Raw genomic sequence first — 17063 nt, 5'->3', positions numbered from 1 at the left:
ACTTCTAGGTAAATTTCAGGTGAAATACAGCGTTCCAGAGATTTCTTGACCTGAAATTCTGGACGATTTCTGGTGAAATTTCCAGGTTAAGAATTCTTGACCTGAATTATTCAGGTCTAATTTCAAGTAGAAATTCTGGTCAATTTTATTTCAGGTAGATTTCTTGACCTGAAATTCAGGTCAATTTCATGCGAAAATTCTGGGTGAAATTTCAGGTGAATTTCAGGTCAAGAAAATCTTCACCTGAAATTAAGGTTAAGAAATCTTGACACGAAATTTCAGGTCAAGTAAATCTGTTCTAACATTTTGAATGCGCTTTCAGGTCAAGATTTCTTGACCTGAATTCTGGTCATTATCAGGTCCAATTTCATGGTCAAGAAATCTTGACCTAAAATTCAGGTTAAGAAATCTTCACCTTGATTTTTCAGGTCAATATCCTTAGGAGGAGTTTGAATTATGTCTGGTCAAATGTTTAATTTTGTCTAATAAAAACTACTACATAAAACTTAAGCACATGTTTTGCTTATCATTTGTAGCAAAGAGCGATAACTCTTTACCAATATCTTGTTTGATCATCACTTTGGACAGAGAAATATGCAGATTATGCATGATATATATACCGGTATGTACAAAAGTTCCTTCTCTGACACATAGCAATTGTACTTATAATTACAAAATTCGGTAATAATTGGTATATACACTAATGAAGTTAACTTTTTACATATATGTAACATGCTTTGTACAAAGTATGATGTGGGTTTTGTCAGTTTGCTATATATGGAGCTGTGTATATGACCAGAGGTGTTGCCTTGTAGCCAATCAAATCCCTTGTTGCCATGGTCAAGCCTGTTACTTGAGAGTAGCCGTCGCTTGTTGACCTAACCAATAATTCAGACAAACAGAGTATGGACTCCTCACTCCAATTAAGGGGTTACAGGCACTGACTGGCCCCAGATATCTGCAATCTCATACCAACAGAAGGCAGCAGTCCATCCATTTAGGGAGAAAGAAAACCTAAAAGAAATAGAAATAAAAAATAAATGCCACAATGAATATGATGTTGACTAAGTTAATATCATGATAGCATTACACGTACATAGTGTATGTATTACTAGATGTTTCTGTGGTTTGCCGGCACGCATAAAATATGAATATTGGTCTTAATTAACCGCAAGTAAAAAAGAAAAACATTTTGTTATTTGTTCGTCAAATTACCAAGTCATGTTATTCATCCCGAAAACCATTTGTGTCTTTTACCAAGTTAATTAATTATGGACATTTGATCTATCCGAAGGTATTACAACAAGTATTTAAAATTCTACATGGTTAGTATAAAACCATTCTCCAACTCCAACTGAAAAGTCCTTATTTCTTACATTAGAAATGTATGTGTTTCAAACAAGGTAAATGTTAACCACATTATATAAAATTTACAAGCAGGACCTTAATGTCACAAAAGAAATATATTGACTAAGTAAGTTTCATAAATTTCAGAAAGACAACTCGTATTTCAGTATGAAATCATTTCAGATGTGAAAAAATACCTGATCTTCGTAGCCGAAGAGGCATGGCTAGTTTGCTGATCTTCAATTTTCAAACACTGTCACGTCTGGAGAAAAGTGCTGTTTGTGGCCATGCATTTTAATGTAGTCAGTCTGAAATATTCAACAGTTGTCATTAATAAAGTTTTACAACAAAGAGGCTACAATACTAGTGCCTTTTTGTTATGATCAATGCCTAGACATATAAATTATAATGTTGGAAAGTCACTATTAGATCATGTACATATTTGTGAAAATGGGTACATACTTTTTATATATGTTAGGTCCATGGCAAGTCTTTCACAGACCCATGTGTATGAAAAAGAAAAAAAAAAGAAAAATTGTGACTAAATTAAATATTACATCTGTAGAACAAATCATATGCAGCGTAACTCAAGATTGTCTCCCCTTATTAGTAGATATTGCTACAAATAGTTCAGAATAGGGTCCAGCCTGGACAATCAAATCACTGTGAACTTGGCTTTTATTTTTTACCTTTCTCTTAGAACATAGGGTCAATGACCTGAATGTAGTGTATTAAACATTAGCTCTGGGTTATAGAATTGAACTACATATGTATCCTTCAAATTTCATCACCATAAGTCATATATTTAACACTTCAGAAATGCAGGGCTTTGCAGGATATTATTAGATAAGAAGAGGATGAAGAGCCAGTTCTTATACAATATATCTCACTTTATTCAAAGGGAAGATATTATGAAGTATACATGTATATGGTATAACATACCACATGAGTTATAGCAATCTAATTTTAAAGTTAATTATGGAATAAAACTTACAATGAATAAAAACTTTGCTCCCAATACACTTATCAATACAGTGACATTCATATGTACAATATCATACAAACTTTTTTTCCATATTTTGTTTGCTTACCAAATAAAAAAGTTTGGGTAAGTTCTTCTTGCCCAGTCCTGGAATATTTTCTTGATTAAAATCAATTTTATATCTCCGGTATTTAATTTCAAAGACATCAATCTGTCAAATCTGGAAAATTAAAGAAAAATAAACTAATGATGGCAATTTAACATGTTTGTATATCTGACATATACATGTATGTACATATATACATTTTGTGTATGTAACTATATGTACCTATAGGTTAACTACCCGTATTTACTTGGGGTTATTGAATCAATATTGCAAGTAAGGTTCTTTAAAGATTTACTTTTCCCTATTACACCATGCTGATAACTGTTCTCTTAAAATAAACTTTTACAGAACTATCGAATCAGTTAAAAGTTATATAAATGTCCTCATCAAAGACTAGACATACAAAATGTCATTATAAGTATCCACAATTAATTTCAATATTCTATATTTTCATGATAGCAAAATATAAGAAATATATTATTAAATAATCATATAATTATATTTAGCCATTGGTTGTCAGTTATTTACTATAAATAATCTATGTATTTCAAAAGTGCATATTGATAAGATTCACAAAGAAAACATCAATATTGGATCTGAATTAATATTCAGTTGACACAATATGTACCATAGATAAATTTAAGAACAAATTAAAGAATGTTTACAAAACATAAATGCCATCATTGAATCAGGATTATATTAATTATAAAATTATTATTGTATCTAAATTAAAGCATCACTACTCTGGTATTTCTATTTTCTTAGTCTAGTGATTTTTTTTTCATTAAAAAAGCTGTGTCGAAAACATGAAGGGATCCTTTCCTGGTAGGTACATTTACATAATTATACACTATATTTATTAATTTGTGAAGCTGCAGAATAATGTATACCAATGTAAACTTCGCCATTTATATATATAAACATTATCCATAATGGTGTGGAATTTATACAATTACCACACTGAAGTTGTGATAACACAAACAGCTAGTGTTCATGTTTTATTTGATTTCTTATTTAACCTTTATTCTTTATATAAGCTTTTTTTACGCAAGGTTATGGACAAAAGAGAATGATGACAGTCTTGAGTCTTATAAATATAGTTAGTTCTACATGTAGAATTATTATATGTAGATTTCTACATGTACTATGTAGTCTACATGTAGGGTACAATTAATGTACATGTATACTTCTTCATGCCAATCATGATTATAAATGTAATTTGAAGGATTCATTACAGTATGGGTTGTGACAATCTAATTCACTGAATATGGATATGCATACACTCCATACAGTACCTGATGATACACAAACTACTAGACTCTACATAGAGTAGACCTACAAACAGTAGGCCTATTGGACATAATGTATACACCTTTATTTTTGGGTCAGATGGACTGGGCTTTCTTACGGATTTATTTTGGCTCTAATTTTAGGTACTTTGTAAATATATGGAGTCATAAAAAGACACACTAAAACTACTGTCTTAATCAGAACCTCCCCGCTTCCGGGCGGCATAGGATTTATTTTTCATCAGATGTTGGCTTCTCAAACTTACTTTGTGATTGTCGTATTTTGTTCCGATAACATAGTTAAGCTGCTTGTAATATCGCTGACAGTTAGGCATCCTAGTCGTAGTGTACCGGCAAACATCATATATCGTAATGTATTACACCACATTCACTAATATTGACGATATAATCAAAATATTGTGACAATATCAAAAGCCACCGTCTTGATCTGTTGTCACAGACTCCATCCAATCTGGGTCGATGAGATGCTTGACTCCATCGATCCGTAAATGATAAACATATCGATGATCTAGATTTTAGCTAGAGCGCCATCTATATCGAGCAGACGTAAACAACAGCACGTGCGCGTTTTGACTACAGAGGCCGGGATGTTGACAATCTTCCGTAGAAAATGAGTAGAGGCGAAAGAAGTTGTTTCAGGTAATCCATCGATATGAATATTAAATTTAGACGAGTTTTTTTCTCTCTCATAAAACAAACGAGGTTGTTTTTTTGTTGATCAGACAATATTTGTGAAAAGTTTCATTGGGGTCCTGACCCAGACCTTGGGATATTTCCTTGCGGTTATTTTATTAGATTTCCCTAGGAATATGATTCGTTAAGCCCATAACTGCAATAATTGCCAATTTAGGAAAAATTTAATAAAAGCATGATAGTAAATTGAAATTTTGTCAAAATACAGAAAAATATGACTGAAGTAGCCTAGCCAGTACATGTAAATCATAGGAGCTTGACGTTTTGTCAATTGTACATGTACGGTATGTAAATTTACAATATAATATATAAACTACTCCAAATTGGTTTTCAGTACTATATTTAAAAGTGGTTTTAAGGACAGGGGTACCTGTACAAGAAAAAGAATAAAAATAAAAAAGATCAGTCAGAAGGTGATATCTTTTTGCTAAAACAGTAGCTAATTTGTTGCAGCTAATGACAAGTAATGTACCATGTAGAACTAAATTTGTACTTTATGCTAGGCCTATTAAAATTAAAGTAAAGATGCGATTAATTTTACAAGTTCTTAAAAAAAACCAAGTTACAAATTGCATTGTCTATATAGAATAATTATCATTGTATGTAAAACATCACGCCTTTCATCAAATATTCTAGTCGTCATAATTACACAGATTTATTGTTAATTTATTCTGATTTGTTGGTTTTCTTATTATTATGTTAATACCATGTTGAGTAAAATATTGTAACAGGCAACTACATTTGTACATGTAGGCTTATGCTGTGTATAATAAATTGACTGACTGCTGTATTGATATTTGTGATGAAATGCGTGTTTTTTGGGGATATTTAATAATTATAAAATAATTGTAGTGTAAATGCATGCCTGTTGGTATCTCTAGCTATGCAGGTTGCTAATACATGTATATATATTTGGACATGAAGCACATCATGACATGACTGACTAATATTACCTTATTGCAGTTACAACGATACATTAAATGGTTTCTAATAAAGTATCAAATATAACATGCACACAACATCTTTATGAAGAACCATACGTGGAAAATAAGGGACTGACTTTATTTCATAATAACAATTCCATATGACATCCTTAAGCTTTTGCAATAACTTATTTTATGAAAAAAATTATGTAGAATTCTATATACAGTAAACATGTCAGATGCTACATGTATATATGATTTTTCCTGAAACTTTTTTAATCTAATTTAATTAAACACTGGTAATGCTGAGTCATCTGTTTTACTGTATATATAACCCAAAAAATGTTAAGAGAAACTTTAACATTTTTTTATCTCACTATGACTATTTTAGAGGGAAAAAACCAACGCATTTGATGACAAAGTGTTCTTTATTTTCAGAACAGTGTACAATATGATTCCGACTTATAATGAAAGTGTTAACACGGTATGCCATCTCCAGTATATTACATGCAGTTTTATTTTGAGTTTTGACTTTATGTCTGTAGATTCAGCTAAATAACTTGTAGATCATGTGCAGTTGAAATGTAAATGTTTCTCTTTTTACATTTCAGGGATTGCAGTGGCAAGAAGATCAAGTAAAGGACTTTTGGAAGATAAATAACATAAAGCAGAAAACAGACTTTGTCATTGTTTCCCTAGGGATGGGGAGGGGGAGGGAGGGGAGGAGAGTTCTAGGCTGTGTAACAGATCCTCTACGAAAAAAATCGACCCACTAAAGTCGAAGTTCCTAGAAAAAAAGAGTTGAAGAAGGTGAACCTCTTTGAATGTGAATCGTTTAAAGCTATCATGAAGTGACAAAACAATCTGTGATTGTCATTCTTCTTTTAATAGATAAATGTATTTACAACATGTACGTATATCTACATGTACATGTATATAAAACTTAAACAATATGCTATGGTGAAGAATACTTGTTAAAATGTGACTTCTTTGTCAGACAATTGATTTATATTCTGTAATTTCTTATAAGACTTCGCTAGGTTGTCTCCTGATGGTAGCATTACCCGACTGTACGTGTTGAAGGAGGTTATAAACATGTGCGGATGCTGCGACCTAGTAGCCTCGTGATCTGATCATTTGGAATGTTTAGGGCCATAAGCTCCTTGCTATGAACTGGATGCGGTCTTTTATATCCACGAAGTTCATGGTTTAGAAGTAGTTAAGCCGCCTCTGCTACTTTTGGGTGGTCACACTCATTCCTTATGGTCAGTAAAGTTGAAAATGTCAAGGAAAAACAATTCAATGGTCACATTTTGATTAATATTCTTCACCTGTAAAACTCTGTTTCCTACAACATAAGATACAAATGACCAAACTCACCAAACATTCCTCAGCAGCGTGATTGCAACACCTGATATGCTCAGAAATGGATACAAATTCTAACAATACCCTGATGCAAGTGAACCATTTACCTGGAAATGACATAGACAGTAAAATTGACCTGAAAATGACCAGAAAAAATCTTGACCAGAAATTGACCTGAATTTCAGGTCAATTTCAGGTCAAGATTTTTTCTGGTCAAATTGACCTGAAAGGAGCAGAAAAATCAATTTCAGGTTAAAAATCAAACCTGAAATTGACCAGAATTTCATATTAATTTAACCAGAATTTCACCTGAAAATGACATGAGAAAATTGTGGTCAATTTCAGGTCAAAAGTCTAACCTGAAATTGACCAGAATTTCACATGAAATTGACCAGAATATAATTTGAGGTCAATTTCAGGTTAAAAAAACTAACCTGAAATTGACCAGAATTTCACTGAATTTGACCAGAAATTGACCAGAATTTGACCTCAGCAAATTTTAATGTGAAATTCAGGTCAATTTCAGGTGAAATTCAGGTTATTTTTTAGTTTCAGACAGAAGGAGCTCTTATATACCTAATTTTGATACCCCACACAACTTTGTACTTGGGCCTACATTGAGGTTTGCAGACAATAAATCATTTTAGAAATTCAATCATAGTAAACCATGTCCTAGCCCTCAAAATGAATTGATATGTGTATATAATTAATTTAAATAGTGTATTCCGGTGTTTGCACATGATGTTTAGATGCCCTTAGCGATTTAGTACCCCTTTGTACAGTTCAATCCTCTTAGAGAGTGCGTATCATAATATCGTACTTATCAGAGAAAACAACAGTTTAACTCGAAAAAATAATGACGTGTAGATCACAATATACCGTACTACAGTAAACGTAGTGATCACCAATATACCGTACTTGTAAGTATCAGCAACATGTAGTGATCACAAGATACTTGTACTAGTTCATGTAACATGTATATGATCACTCAATTTTTTACCGTACTAGTACAGTAACATGTGTGATCACCAATATACCGTACTAGTACAGTTAACATTATAGTGATCACAGGTTTATCGTACTTAGCACAGTAACCTGTGAGTGATCACAATATACCGTACTAGTACAGTAACATGTAGTGATCACAATATACCGTACTGTACAGTAACCTGTAGTGATTCACAATATACCGTACTTAGTAAAGTAACCTGATAGTAAGCACAATATACCGTAATAGTACAGCAACATGTAGTGATCACAATATACCGTACTTATACATTAACAATGTAGTGATTACAATATACCGTATTAGTACAGTAACCATGTAGTGTTCACACAATAAACCTTACTAGTTACAGCAACATGTAGTGATCACAATATTACCGTACTAGTACAGTAAACCTGTTAGTGAATCACAATAATACCGTAATGTACAGCAACATATAGTGATCACAACTATACCGTACTAGTACAGGCAAACATGTAGTGTGTATCACAATATACCGTACTAGTACAGGCAACATGTAGTGATCACAATATACCGTACTAGTACAGTAACCTGTATGTAATCACAATAATACCGTACATAGTACAGCAACATGTAGTAATCACAATATACCGTACTAGTACAGTAACCATGTAGTGATCACAATTAGTACCGTACTAGTACAGCAACAATTGTAGTGATCACAAATATACCGTTCTAGTACAGTGACATGTAGAGATCACCAATATTAACCGCACTAGTACAATAACACGTAGTGATCACAATATACCGTACTAGTAAAGTAACCTGTAGGTGATCTAAATATACCGTACTAGTACGCAACAATGTAATGATTCACAATATACCGTACTAGTACAGCAAAATGTTGGTGGATCACCCATATACCGTAATCAGACAGTAACATGTAGTAACACAATATACCGTATAGTACAGTAACCTGTAGTGATCACAACTATACCGTACTAGTACAGCAACAGTAGTGATCACAATATACCGTACTAGTACAGTAACATGTAGTAATCACAAATATAATCGTACTAGTACAGTAATCTGTAGTAATTACAATATACCGTACTAGTACAGTGACATGTAGTTATCACAATATACCGTACTAGTGCAGTAACATGTAGTGATCACAATATACCGTACTAGTACAGTAACACGTAGTGATCACAATATACCTTACTATTACAGTAACCTGTAGTAATCACAATCTACCGTACTAGTACAGTAACCTGTTGTGATCACAATATACCGTTCCTAGTACAGCACCACGTAGTGATCACAATATACCGTACTAGTACAGCAAAATGTAGTAATCACAATAAACCTTACTAGGTCACAGCAACATGTAGTGATCACAAGAAACCTTACTAGTACAGCAACATGTAGTAATCACAATATACCGTACTAGTACAGTGACATGTAGTGATTACATCTATACCGTACTAGTACAGTAACATGTAGTGATCACAATATAACCGTACTAGTACAGTAACATGTAGTGATCCACAATATACCGTACTAGTACAGCAACATGTAGTGATCACAATAGACCGTACTAGTACAGATGTGACATGTTCCAGTTAATCACAATATACCGTACTAGTACAGTAACATGTAGTAATCACAATATACCGTACTAGTTACAGTAACATGTAGTGATCACAATAAACCTTACTAGTCACAGCAACATTTAGTGATCACAATAAACCGTAACTAGTACAGTGACATGTAGTTATCACAATATACCGTACTAGTACAGTAACATGTAGTATCACAATATACCGTACTAGTACAGCAAACATGTAGTGATCACAATAAACCGTACTTAGTACAGCAACATGTAGTGATCACAATAAACCGTACTAGTACAGTAACACGTTGTTATCACAATATACCGTACTAGTACAGCAAAATGTAGTAATCACAAATAAACCTTACTAGTACAGCAACATGTAGTGATCACAATAAACCTTACTTGTAACAGCAACATGTAGTAATCACAATATACCGTACTAGTACAGTGACATGTAGTGATTACAATATACCGTACTAGTACAGTAACATGTAGTGATCAACAATATACCGTACTAGTACAGTAAACATGTTGTGATCACAATATACCGTACTAGTACCAGCAACATGTAGTGATCACAATAGACCGTACTAAGTACAGTGACATGGTAGTAATCACCAATATACCGTACTAGTACACAGTAACATGTAGTAATCACAATATACCGTACTAGTACAGTAACATGTTGTGATCACAATATACCGTTACTAGTACAGCAACATTTAGTGATCACAATAAACCGTACTAGTACAGTGACATGGTAGTTATCACAATATACCGTACTAGTACAGTAACATGTAGTGTAATCACAATAAACCGTACTAGTACAGTAACATGTAGTAATCACAATATACCGTACTAGTAAAAGCAACATGTAGTGATCACAATATACCGTACTAGTACAGTGACATGTAGTGATCACAATATACCCGCACTAGTACAGCAAATATAGTGGATCACAATATACCGTACTAGTACAGTAACATGTAGTAATCACAATAAACCGTACTAGTACAGTAACATGTAGTGAATCACAATATACCGTACTAGTACAGTAACATGTAGTAATCACAATATAACCGTACTATTACAGTAACATGTAGTTATCACAATATAAACGTACTAGTACAGTAACATGTAGTAATCATAATATACTGTACTAGTACACCAACATGTAGTGATCACAAAAAAATATACCGTACTAGTACAGTAACATGTAGTAATCACAATAAACCTTACTAAGTAAACGCAACATGTAGAAGTGATCACAATATAACATGTACGTAGTAACACACGTATGATCACAATATACCGTACTAGTACAGCAACATCGTAGTGATCACAATTATACCGTACTAGTACAGTAACATGTAGTGATCACAATTATAACCGTACTAGTACAGCAACATGTAGTTTGATCACAATATACCGTACTAGTACAGCAACACGTAGTGATCACAATATACCGTACTACTTTTTTATCAGTAACCTGTAGTGATCACAATAAACCGTACTATTCAGTAACATGTAGTGATCAAAATATACCGTACTAGTACAGTAATTCTTGTAGTGATCCACAATATACCGTACTAGTACAGTAACATGTTAGTGATCACAATATACCGTACTAGTACAGTAACAATGTAGTGATCACAATATAACCGTACTAGTACAGCGGACACGTAGTGATCACAATTTACCGTACTAGTACAGTAACATGTAGTAATCACAATATATCGTACTAGTACAGTGACATGTTGTGATCACAAATATACCGTACTAGTACAGTAAACATGTAGTGGATTCACAATATACCGTACATACAGCACAGTAAATATGGTAGTAATTACAATATACCGTACTAGCACAGCAAACACGTAGTGATCACAATATAACCGTACTAGTACAGTAACCTGTAGTGATTACACATATACCGTACTAGTACAGTAACACAGTAGGGATCAACAATAAAACCGTAAACTAGTACAGCAACATGTAGTGATCACAATATACCGTACTAGTACAGTAACATGTAGTGATCACAATATAACCGTACTAGTACAGTAACATGTAGTGATCACAATATACCGTACTAGTACAGTAACATATAGTGATCACAGTATAGTCGTACGTAACTAGCCACTAGTAAACTGTTTGATCACAAATATACCGTACTAGTACAAGCAAACATGTAGTGATCACAATATACCGTACTAGTACAGTAACATGTTTAGTGATCACAATATACCGTACTAGTACAGTAACTGTAGTAAGCACAATATACCGTACTAGTACAGCAACATGTAGTGATCACAATATACCGTACTAGTACAGTAACATGTAGTGATCACAATATACCGTACTAGTACAGTAACATGTAGTGATCACAATATACCGTACTAAGTACAGAACATGTAGTGATCACAATATATCCGTACTAGTACAGTAACATGTAGTGATCACAAATATACCGTACTAGTACAGTAAACATGTAGTGATCACAATATACCGTACTAGTACAGTAACATGTAGTGATCACAATATACCGTACTAGTACAGTAACATGTATGATCACAATATATACCGTACTAGTACAGCGACACGTAGTGATCACAATATATACCGTAATAGTACGTAACATAGTACAGTATATCGTAATATAAATTCTGTAGTGATCACAATATACCGTACTAGTACAGTAGCAACATGTATTGATCACAATATACCGTACTAGTACAGCAACATGTAGTGATCACAATATACCGTACTAGTACAGTAACATGTAGTGATCAACAATATACAGAACAATATGCTAGTACCCGTAACATGAGTAGTGGATCACAATATACCGTACTAGTACAGCAACAAAATGTAGTGATCACAATATACCGTACTAGTACAGTAACATGTAGTAATCACAATATGCCGTACTAGTACAGTAACATGTAGTAATCACAATATACCGTACTAGTACAGTAACATGTAGTGATCACAATATACCGTACTAGTACAGCAAAATGTAGTAATCACAATAACCGTACTAGTACAGCAACATGTAGTAATCACAATAAACCTTACTAGGTACAGTACAACATGTAGTAATCACAATATACCGTACTAGTACAATGAACATGTAGTGATTACAATATAACCGTACAAGTACAGTAACATGTAGTGATCACAATATACCGTACTAGTACAGTAACATGTAGTGATCACAATATACCGTACTAGTACAGCAACATGTAGTGATCACAATAAACCCGTACTAGTACAGTGACATGTAGTAATCACAATAAACCGTAACTAGTACAGTAACATGTAGTAATCACAATATACCGTACTAGTACAGCCAACAAGATCGTAGTGATCACAATATAAACCTTACTAGTACAGTACAACATTTAGTGATCACAATAAACCGTACTAGTACAGTGACATGTAGTAAATCACAATATAACCGTACAAGTACAGTAACATGTAGTGATCACAATACACCGTACTAGTACAGTGACATGTGAGTAATCACAATATACCGTACTAGTACAGTAACACGTAGTGATCACAATAATACCGTACTAGTACAGTAACATGTAGTGATCACAATAAACCGTACTAGTTACACTGTAACATGTAGTGATCACAATAAACCGTACTAGTACAGTAACACGATAGTGATCACAATTTATATACCGTACTAGTACACTGACATGTAGTGATCACAATACTACAGTACTAGTTAAGTAACATGTAGTGATCACAATATACCGTACTAGTACAGTAACCATTAGTGATCACAATATACCGTACTAGTACAGTGACTCTGTAGTGATCACAATATACCGTACTAGTAAAGTAACATGTAGTGATCACAATATACCCGTACTAGTACAGCAACATGTAGTGATCACATTTGATACCGCACTAGAACAATAACACGTAGTGATCACAATATACGTACTAGTACAGTAAACAAGGTAGTGATCACAATATACCGTACTAGTACAGTTAACATATAGAGATCACAGTATACCGTACTAGCACAGTAATCTGTAGTAATCACAATATACCGTACTAGTACGTAACCTGTAGTGAGCATAATATACCGTACTAGTATAGTAACACGTAGTGATTACAAAATGCCGTACTAGTACTCAGTACATATCCTGTATCATCAAATTTTAAACAATAGGAGTAGTGATATTCATATACTCATTGAGAATGATAAACGTTTCGTGTTGCCAATTTGGATGTTATATCCCTAGTCCAAAATACGACTTGACAAAACATAAAATAATCCTAGACTACATATCAACATAAATTATATATAAAACGATTATCCAACTATTTATGTCGAACAATGTTGCACTCAGAAAAACTGACGTAATTGGACAGTTGACCAGTGGCCCTTTTAACATCCGTGTCGGAAATCGAACTCCGGTCACCTATGTGAATGGTCCATCGTTTAACCATTCTAATGAGGCTTCTGTAATCCAACATTCTTCTTCGTGTGATTTCCTTTCGCATGTTTTACTCCCTGAGTTGTAATCTTTGCGAACTGTGAAATGTTGTCAGTTTACAGTATACAGAAGCTGAGCAGACACGAATATACTTAGATTCAACATCCCATCGATATTGTTCATTTGGTACTGGGAGATTTGTTGAAGAAAATCCACTCGAATTTAGAAGATTTGTCATATTATATATTTCATGCTTCATATATGTAATTCGCTGTATCATATAAAGCAGCCACGTATTGTCCTAATCAGGGTAGCTTAAACGTCAAATATTAATAGAATTTTTCATATTTTTTACGATACTGACATTCTGTAATGGAAAACCACATGTATCAGTGTGTTACTACTGCGGCTATCAATACATTTTCCTATCAGTAGCAACATTTTAGTCAGTGACATAGCAATTTAGTTGATAAACAGTATTTTGTAAATGCAAAAATCCGTGCGTAACTGTACGAAGCGTTACCCCACGATGTTTAGATGCTGTGAGGTTAAAGGCAATGAAATAACTTAACGAACTCCGGCGGTGTATACACCACGATGTTTAGATGCTGTGAGGTTTAAGGCAATGAAATAACTTAACGAGAGCTCCGGCGGTGTATACACCACGATGTTTAGATGCTGTGAGGTTTAAGGCAATGAAATGACTTAACGAGCTCCGGCGGTGTATACCCCACGATGTTTAGATGCTGTGAGGTTTAAGGCAATGAAATGACTTAACGAGCTCCGGCGGTGTATACCCCACGATGTTTAGATGCTGTGAGGTTTAAGGCAATGAAATAACTTAACGAGCTCCGGCGGTGTATACCCCACGATGTTTAGATGCTGTGAGGTTTAATGCAATGAAATGACTTAACGAGCTCCGGCGGTGTATACCCCACGATGTTTAGATGCTGTGAGGTTTAAGGCAATGAAATGACTTAACGAGCTCCGGCGGTGTATACCCCACGATGTTTAGATGCTGTGAGGTTTAGGCAATGAAATAACTTAACGAGCTCCGGCGGTGTATACCCCACGATGTTTAGATGCTGTGAGGTTTAATGCAATGAAATGACTTAACGAGCTCCGGCGGTGTATACCCTACGATGTTTAGATGCTGTGAGGTTTAAGGCAATGAAATAACAGAACGAGCTCCGGCGGTGTATACCCCACGATGTTTAGATGCTGTGAGGTTTAATGCAATGAAATAACTTAACGAGCTCCGGCGGTGTTTACCCCAGAGTGTTTAGATGCTGTGAGGTTTTAAGGCAATGAAATGACTTAACGAGCTCCGGTGTAACGTTGAAAATGGACCTTCGTTGAAAATTGACCTCGGGTCATTTTTCAACGTTGAAAACGGACCCCGAATGCCGTTGAAAATTGAACATGCCGTTGAGAATTGACAGCGTCTAGGGTCAATTCTCAACGGCAGGTCTGTTGAAAAATGACCGTTGAAAAATGACCTTGGCAAACTCTCAACGGATGGTCTGTTGAAAATGACCTTAGTACATTCGCATATATAGCTGTTGCACAAACATACTTCTCGAATTCTGTTATCGCAATTCCTAATAGAATAACATAATAGGTTTTGCGCGTTCCGTTTCAACATGCGTGCAAGTAATTGTATCATCTCCTTCATGTAATTCTGACTGGAACACGTACGAACAAGTTGTTCCTGTGTAATCAGAATCCGAAGAAGGATCCCTTTCCTTTATCCGTTTCTTAAGGGGTATGGAACGAGTGTCGTTGGTACTATGATTTTTCTGTGTAGAGTTCAAATTCATTTCTACCACAATAGGCGGTGTTATTCAACTCTATCAGCTGTTGATTAACAATTTGTTTATACCACACGTGGTATAAACTCTGTACGCATTCTGATTGGCTTACACGGAGAACTTTGACCGAACTTCTTTTGCTTGGTGTCACGTCATCATTTGTCAACGTCATCAATAATCGAATGACGTCATACTATGTTGTGATCGCTGCTTGACGTCCAAACTGGTGTTGAAAAGCGTATGCGTCGTGATCGTTGTGTCAAAATACGTGACATTTTCATACCGGTTAAATTGATCTTATGTACCAATAATACATCTTGATGGACAAGAATTCCACTGAGGAGTTTCGTAGATTTAACGTCTATGAAACGAACTTTATCTTGATGGTAATGACATGATGATTATTTGGCGGGAAATAGACGATGCCGTGTCGTGCGAATGCTTTTACATTTATACATGTAGTCCGACATTGTGTTTTATTTCCTGGAAGCAAACTATGAAGATTTGAACTCAATAAGACGTTAAATGAGTTTATCCCATAACTATGCATGTTTCACAATGGAAAAAAAACATGTGATAAATTCCATAGCAGTTGGTTATCGTTTGTATCCAGTGTGTAAACACCTACAGCGCCTCTGATTGGTCAATTCCAAGATCTCTTGATTCCGATTGGCTCTCAACTTCGGGCTACTTTTCATAGCGCATGTTCTTTTAAATAACAATGTATTTACTGTATAACAGGTAGTTGCTTATTCAAAGTATTAAACAATAGCATATTGGCTGTCTGTTTAGGCACTATATTTTTATGGCCGGAAAGATATCACTACACAATGTATGGTGGTAAGCTTCCCTGAATGAAGACGAGAAAATGGTCACCACAGTATAAATATAGAGTTAAGTTATGGGATAAATAAGTTCCCCAACGCGTGACTGTTGTTTAAAATTTTTATCTAAACTCTCGTTAGTTAATTTTCAATTTTTTAAAAGAAGACACTCGCTAAAGCTCGTGTCTTTTCAAAATTTGAAAATTAACTAACTCGAGATTGATAAACATGATAAACAACAGTCACTTTTTGGGGAACCTCTATATTATTTAACTCTAAAGATGTTCCCAATTAGAAGAATTTGATATCGATGGATTCTTTATCAAACGATGACTTTTGAATACTAATTAGTGTCTTTTTGCTGATGAAAATATTACTAGATATATCTACACCTTTTTTGCATATTTCGGTAAATACACGTTACCGATCCCCGCCGAATATCCGCCGTATTTATATCGGTTAAAAACGAATATGATTGTGGTCGAAACAGGCCACACTACTCGTGGTTGTTGAATATTGAATTTATTCCACACTCGTAAGTTATTTTTTTAAAGTTACAAAAGACACGAGCTTTACTTTTAAAAAATAACTCACTATAAATTCAATATTAAACAACCACTCATTGTGTAACCTCTATTTATTCCCTGCAATACAAGA

The 17063-nt window shown here is 34.3% G+C and overlaps 1 long non-coding RNA gene across 2 annotated transcripts; it reads right to left on the bottom strand.

The window, feature by feature from the left end:
• Nucleotides 1–741: 741 nt before the first annotated feature.
• Nucleotides 742–4220, bottom strand: LOC138306084 (uncharacterized). Of its 2 annotated transcripts, XR_011205775.1 has the most exons (5): nucleotides 3991–4220; nucleotides 2439–2549; nucleotides 1810–1838; nucleotides 1545–1655; nucleotides 742–1014 (listed from the first exon to the last, which is right to left on the bottom strand). It is a non-coding gene; the product is annotated as an uncharacterized lncRNA (long non-coding RNA). The 2 variants fall into 2 exon arrangements; XR_011205776.1 differs by lacking the exon at nucleotides 1810–1838.
• Nucleotides 4221–17063: the final 12843 nt, after the last annotated feature.

The sequence above is a fragment of the Argopecten irradians genome, chromosome 13 (assembly GCF_041381155.1).
Source record: "Argopecten irradians isolate NY chromosome 13, Ai_NY, whole genome shotgun sequence".
Classification (NCBI taxonomy): domain Eukaryota; kingdom Metazoa; phylum Mollusca; class Bivalvia; order Pectinida; family Pectinidae; genus Argopecten; species Argopecten irradians.
Note: the sequence above shows the minus strand (reverse complement) of the source record. Positions and strands in the feature narration are given on the sequence as shown.